Raw genomic sequence first — 7,718 nt, 5'->3', positions numbered from 1 at the left:
TCAGGATGTATACAAAGTAAGCACCCTGGCTTCCTGCTGAGTCACTTAGCCAAACTTCTAGACTCCCCAAGTTGACACAGTGTATCAACCATAACCGTGTGCCATTATTTCTGATTTTTGAACTTTTTCTCTCAAGATTATTAGTAATAATAATTTCTCCCTTTCTATCGTGTTAGGGTGGAAACTCTGCTAGTTATAAACTTACAAAAATATTTAATATTTTTAATATAAAATTATTTGATAGTAAATATGAATGAATTAAAGTTAAACTATAAACATATGTAAGAACACTAAAGATAATTTTTGAAAATGAAAGAAAATGAAATAGGACTTACACTATCAGATGCTGATAAAACTACAGCTTAGTATGGATTAATGAAATGAAATAGAACAGATAGTACGAAAATATCCCCAGACACAGGTAAGAACTTACTATACAGTAAAATGGGATATCCAGTCAGAGATAGAAAGTGGACTGTACAAAAATATCATTGATATATTGCTTAAGATACAGCATTTTTATTTTTATTTTTTTTTTTTAACAGACAGACAACCTTTTACAAAATAGCAAAAGAACAGTACAGACAATACAGAGTTACAAACAAAGTGTTAGGAAATTAGCAATGCTTATTGTATTACATATTGATCTCTTCAAAGTGATTTCTTATGAAAACAAATAGAGACATGCAATATTGATCAATCAAGGAAGATACAGAATTTTTAAAAGGAGTCTAGATCCCTTTATATCTTTTGTACATCAAAGAAAGTCCAGTTATTTTCTACTTAAGTAAAATTATAATATTGTTTTTAATAATGTAGGATTTGGGAAAAGTCATTCCAAACAGAAGTCGTTTGGAGGTTGAGTTTTTGCAAATCAGTAAAACTATATATAAATATCAAATAGTAAATGACCAAATAGTAACTAGACAAGTTAGTATCCTACTATAAAGTCTCTTGTAAATCAACAAAAAAGGGATAATCCTTGAGTAGAATAATGATAAATGACGTGAGTAAATAACTCAGAAAGTACTAATTAGGATAGCCAGTTAAGTTTGCTCATGTAAAGATGCTCAGTTTTGCCATATGGCAACACTGGGAGGCTGAGGCAGGAAAATTACAAGTTTGAGTCTAGCTTGGGCAGTTTAACAACTTAATAAGAAACTGTTTTGAAATAAAAATACATCAGAAAAGGGGAAGTGGGGATGTAAGAGTTCAGTGTAAAGGCCTGGATTCAGCCCCCAGTACCACACACACACACACACACACACACACACACAAAAAAAAAACCAAAACTGAGGTTTTTCATAATTTTTAAAATAGAAATTAAAAGAACAGGCACTAAATTTGGTATGGTTATTAAGAAGTAGATATCCTCTTACACTCTGGATGTGATATAAATTAGTGCAGCCTTTTCTTTTTCAGAGTACTTTACCACTATTAAAATATATACCCCTAAATAAGCATTTTTCCTGGTTTTTATCCTACTCCAGTACTTATATAGATGTATTTAAAATAAGATGTACAGAGATATTTATTACAATAGTATTTGCAAGAGGGAAAAATCTGGAAACAACTTTAATTGCCCACCAACTTGTTGGTTATTTTTCTAATTGTGGTTGATCCATTTAATGAGGTTCTTTGTAGCTTAATGCAGCTGAGAGCAATAAAATGTGACTTGAAAATCAAAAGCTAGTTGTAATTTTATAAAAATTAATGAGTGGCAGAAACCCAACTTTAAGTGAAGTAATAAAAGTTTTAAATTGGAGTTATTGCTAAACCATGTAGTGTGCTCTCCAGTGTTTATTTCTCAAATTTAGAAGACTGTGACAGTGCTGTTACCTGCCTACCTGATAATCATTGGCCAAACTCTAATGGTGTATATTGGCAAGTTGCCCAGCCTCTGGGTATAAATCATGATTAGTTAAAACCAATCATTATTATCCTCTTGCAAATTATTTCACTTCTGTCCTATGGGAGGCATAGAACAGTCTGCTAGAGGACATTGAAGACTGATGTCCTCTAGTGAAAACAGATGCTAGAAGAATCCTTCTCATCCCTGCTTTTCATGCTCTATAACAGATATGATGCTTAGAGCTGGCCCACTTTCAAACTTTTCAAAGATATCAACTTTCAAAAACAAGGAGAAGGCCAAGAAAATTTCAAAGATGTTAACGTAGAACCATGATTTGGTTGAACTGCTGAGATAGTCCTCAAACTGTCTACCTGGAAAATTTTGTTACATAAGCTAATTAATCCACTCTTAGGGTTTTTGTGACTTGGACCTAAAAATATTCTGACAAATACAGAATTCATGGAGTGCTCCTTTGATTAAATTTTATATTTGTGTGGCAGTTCTGAAAATGTTCTTTTCTTGTGCTTTGGCTAATATAATTAATAACAGATATGTGCTTTGGACCATGAAGCAAAAGTAGAGGTGAGATTAGTTCATGAATTTATGTGATAATGTGTGTTCCTCTGACCAGAAGAGGACTTCAGAATTATTACCATTATCTTGGTTTTGTTTGTGTTTGATTTGCTTGTTTAATTGATTGAATATTTTGTTTTTGAGATAAGTTCTCATTGTGTAGCCCAGGCTGGTCTTGAACTTGCCCAGGTCGCCTTGAGCACAGGATCCTCTTGCCTCTGCCTCCCAAGTGCTGGGGGTACAGGGGTGTGCCACCACCGCTGGATTATTTTGTTTTAAAAGTTACTAAAAGGAGAGTTTTCAGTTAGCAGTAATTGTGCCTCAGATAAACCACATTGGCTATAATACAGCCTCTGCAAAAAGCTAAAAGAAAAAAAGAAGATGCTAAAAGAAGAAATAGGAAAAGTGAAGGATTATTGTTGTAATTTCCTTGAAAAACTCTAAAAATAAGATTGGCATCAATTGTTGGTTATATAATTCTTACTGTCTGTTTTTTCAGACAGTGTCTATTAAAAATTGTTTGTGATTAACATATGACCTCATTTACTGACCTGCTTAATTAATTTTTCTTTGGGAGTCAGTTTATAAAGACTGTTAAGATTTTTGGGCTTCAGTCAAGCTTTATGGCAATTGAGTCCACAAACTTTTAAAATAGTTTGTGTTGAAGATTGCCTGTCCTTAGATGACCTTATTTTCTTCTTGGGAAGAAAATTAATGTGGAAGACTGTATTAATAGTTATGGCATGTTAACAATGACAGCTTCTTTGTTTTAATCTTTATAGATCTTTTTTTGTTTTTGATAATGCTATTTTATTCAACCAGTTTTTGTTTTAATTATATAATTATTAAAGTAATATAATGCACATAATTAATAAGCAAGTTCAAACAGTGTGGAAAGCTATAAAATTAAAAAGTACTGTTCTTCACCAAAGTAGCAGACTAACACAGGGTGCTAATTCCTTTACCCCAAATCAACCCTGGAGGAATAGAAACAAGAGGCAACTGGATTCCAGGAACTCATTTTAAAGGAGTCTGAAGGCTCTTGCCCCCAACTTACCTCCAGGTAATTCTGCCTCTTCACTGTAAAACAAGTAACAATAGCCCATTCCACTGGTGTCAGAATCCAAAGAGTAGCAGTACAACAGTGCAAAAATCCTATTGGAGTCAGAGTGAATGAAAAAAATGTGAACTGACATCTATTCTCAGTTCATTCCTTCCTCTTTTTCCCCCTTCCCTCTGTGGAAACTGCTGTCTACATCCCTCAAAGGTTTAAAGTATGAAATTCTTGCAAAGGGTATGATACTACACTAAAGGAATAACTGGCTTTTTGTGCTTCACTTCACTACCCTATGGCTCTTCAACTGCATTTCCTTAAAGTTACTGGTGCAAATGTCAGTTCAAGCCTGGCCTCAGCCCTTCCCAGTATGTCTTTTCAGAAACAGTAGCTGACTCCCTGAAAAACATTACTTCACACACAAGCATAACTGTACAGTTGAGGACTACAACTATTTCAAAAGAAATCAGTAAATTTGTAACTTATATGATCTAAAGCAGAGCTATTAAAGTCGATGAACCAGGAATTTAAAATAAATATGATCAGCATTTGGCCAGAATCTCCATCTTTCAGTAATTTATTGAAATGATGAACACAAGGGAAAAAGAGGCACTGACGTTACGTTTTCTAGGACTTTTAGAAAATACGGAGTTGTTCCCTTTGCCCCATACATGTGAGTCTACAAGAAAAATGATACTGTCTACATCAAGAAAACAGATACTGTTCAAAAAGGAATACCACAGAAATTTTACTGTGGCAAAAATAGAAAAATTATATAGTGTTGCTTAGTGCTATTCTGTTGACATTTTTATAAACAAGGGCAAGATTCTTGCCAAGAAAATTAATGTCTGTATCGAGCATACCCACCACTCTTAAGAGCCAAAATAACTTTCTGAAATGCATGGAGGAAAATGATTAAAAAACAGAAGCCAAAGAGAGAGGTACCTGGGTTCAGCTGAAGCACAAACTTGCTCCACCTGGAGAAGCACACTTTGTGAGGAGCAGGAGAAAGGAGGCAGAGTTGCTGGAACCTGCTCTCTATGAATTCATGGGGTGATATTTAAAAACAAAAACAAAATCCCTTGCATTGTGAAAATAATCACTGTACTGTACTAAAGGATACAAGGCAGTATACTACAATGATAAGATGAAATAAGATCTTAAGGTCATAAGACCAGAATCAAGTGGAAGTATTAGAAACAACAAATTTAATTAAAATGAAGAATAAAACAAATATAACAGGGTGATCAGAGTGAATCAGTCAATTGAAAGATTTGAATAAATAATCTCCCAGAAAGAAGCAGGAGAAATACTAAGATAAAGAGACAGAAAATAGAAAACCTGAGGGACATGGAGAATAGTTGTACAAATGCCAAAATCTTGGAGTTCCAGAAAGATAGAACGATAAGATAGAAAGACAAATAAGTAATCAAGGTATGTATGTCAGAATTCAAAATGATGAAAGGCTTCAGGTTAGTGAAAGAGCTCATGGTATACCAGTTTAGACAAGAGAAACTGCATAGTTTGGGTATGTTAAAGTATAATTAAAAACATTAAGGCTGGGCATAGTGGTGCACACTATAATCCCAGCACTTGTGGGGAGGCTGAGACAGGAGGATTGCCATGAATTCAAGGCCAGCCTGTCTCAAATAAATAACACTACCTAATGAAAACATGATGGGGTAAGCGGAATGGGATGCTGTGTATTAGGAACTCTCTATGGGAGTCATGATTATCTTGTCTGTGAACAGTGTTTGATGCATGGACAATGTAATCTTTTATCTCTGGTGCTTTTGGCTTTTTCTTGACAGTGGTTTTTCTTGTCAATATGAACCTTCCTGCTATCTTTCAAAATTCTTCAAAATTTCTTACCTCCTGATGATACAGTCTTTCTAGTGCTGTTTTTTTCTTTGTGCTACAAATATCTTTTCTACTAAATTGGTAGGTTGAAGAAAGCAATACTGTAGTTTGTGTTTAGTTTGCTATCTGAAACCAAAAGGCCCAACCTTTATACTGTATTTCATAAACAACTTCTGTTAGTAAAAATTCAAGTCTGAAATGCCTACTAATGCTAGACATAATTATATGTATATATGAAATGGATATGATTTTTCCACACTGGTTTTCTTTACTATGAATGCATCAAATCTCTACTTCAAAGTAAGTGAATATCTTATGTATTCATATTAAAAGATTTCTTCCCCTTTATGCATTATTAAAGAGAGATAACAAATTAGATTTATACTATTATAGCAGTGGATATTTAGTACTTTCTTAGAGAAATCTAGATTGCCTTTCTTGTTTAAATTTTTTATTTTTATTCGTGTTTGCAGTGCATAATAATTACTTCAATTGTGGGAAGTTGGTACATATACATAACACATCTTGATTTCTTTCTACTCCCCTTTTCCCTCCCTTTCCTCCCCTCGTCTCTTGGTTAGATTGTCTTTGAAGATAACATGGAATCTTTATTTTTGGTATGTTTTCATTGACATGTCATTTGAATCATTACTGTAGGGTGGATAAAAGCAGGAATTTAGTGCAATTTGTAAAACTTAGACAAAAAGCCACTAACATAATTACATTCAATATAGTTTTAACACCATTCCCCAGTTTTAGGATCTTCTTAGATATTTTTATTTTTTATGGAAACAATCTAAAATACTTTAATGTTTAAAAGAAGCAATGCCCAGTTTTAGTTTCATAATAAACATGACAGCAAAATGACTTAAGCTTTTTTTTAGTGCCAATAAAATGTTTTTAGCTCATCTAAATAGCTGCATCCTAAATATAACTGTAGCATTTAAATTCACTAAAATTTCATAAGAAATTTGTATTTTGGTTCGACTTTTTAAAATAAAAACACTGTATATTGGGGGGAAATTATTATAGAATAGAAACTGAAAGTACTCAAATGCCCACTGCACCTTCTCTAACAGTTGTTTGTAGTTTGGCTTGTGTTCTTTCTGTACTTTATTCACAAGCAAATATATGTTTTGCATACAAAAATTTTTCCTGTATTTGAAAGGGACTACAAATTTAAGAGTTAATAGAAATTTTGTATTTTAAGAGATTTTTGCCAATGACTATTCTTAGAGAAAAATGTTTTGATACCTCCAGAAATTTCTGTGAAACATCTTTACTCTTGGATTCTCCAGTTTTCCATTCTAGTCTTGGTCTCTATTAGTGCCAGTCCAGATTTTTCATACTTAAGGCATGCATAGCTTTGCTTCTTCTCTTCTCTTTACTTTCTCATTGCCTCCCCCCCTACTCCCACCTTCCTTGAGACAGGGTCTTGCTATGTAGTCTTGGCTGGGCTTGAATACCTACTCTTCTTGCTGATTATATCCATTTGGTGGGATTATTTATTGGTATTTCTTTACTGCCTGTTTCCATTCCACTCGTACTTCAATCATAACAGCCTCCTGCTTGATCTCTGTGTCTTAACAGTCACCTATTTTTGTCTATCCATGCTTACTGTTACTAAGAGCTTTCATTCTCTCACTCTTCTAAGTCTTCTCTCAGTAGAAATTTCCATCTTCAAGAGATTCTATAAACTACCTAGAAGTAATTTGAATTTTTAGGTGGAAAACTAGGACCCAAAAATTATTTTTATGTGAAAAAATATACTTAATTGAGAAATTTAGACCAAAACGAGATTTTCTACGTTCATTCCCTTTTGTTTACTATTTAAGTTATGAAGCTGGCCTCCAAAACTTGTTGAACACAAAGATCTGTTTCTGTATTGTAAGCAGGGTAACTCCAAACTGATACTTTTAATTTGGAAGTTATTTATACTTTACAAATAGCATATTGTTAGAAAACTATTTTTAAAACTTTGTTATTATATTTTTAGAAAGAACACCCTCAACAAACCATTTCTTTCATACCCTAAATATTTTTTTAATGTTTAAGGCTTAAAGATTAATTAACTTGAGATAATTTGAGGTAGTGAAGCCAGTATCAATGTCGTGGTAAAGAATACATTGCGCATGTCTTCTCTCTCCGTAGCTCTGTTCTGGTAGTTAACATTCATTCTTTCAAGAAGTAGTTGAATAATTATTATATGCCAGACACTATTCTGGGCACTGGGATAACAATGGTGAACAAAGCAACTTCTGCTCTAGTGGAGCTTACCTTCTTTTTTTAAAATATATTTTATTGGGGGCTGGGGATTTAGCTCAGCGGCAAAAGCGCTTGCCTGGCAAGCGCAAGGTCGTGAGTTCGGTTCCTGGTACC

The 7,718-nt window shown here is 33.6% G+C and overlaps 1 protein-coding gene across 4 annotated transcripts in view; it reads left to right on the top strand.

Moving 5' to 3' along the window:
- The window catches only part of Mkln1 (muskelin 1, intracellular mediator containing kelch motifs), a 316,551-nt gene that overhangs the window by 281,826 nt on the left and 27,007 nt on the right, over window positions 1–7,718 (top strand). The window lies entirely within an intron of this gene.

The sequence above is a fragment of the Chinchilla lanigera genome, unplaced genomic scaffold (genome assembly GCF_000276665.1).
Source record: "Chinchilla lanigera isolate Chin_1 unplaced genomic scaffold, ChiLan1.0 scaffold00009, whole genome shotgun sequence".
In the NCBI taxonomy this organism is placed as follows: Eukaryota; Metazoa; Chordata; class Mammalia; order Rodentia; family Chinchillidae; genus Chinchilla; species Chinchilla lanigera.
This window is presented reverse-complemented; position numbering and strand designations above follow the sequence as displayed.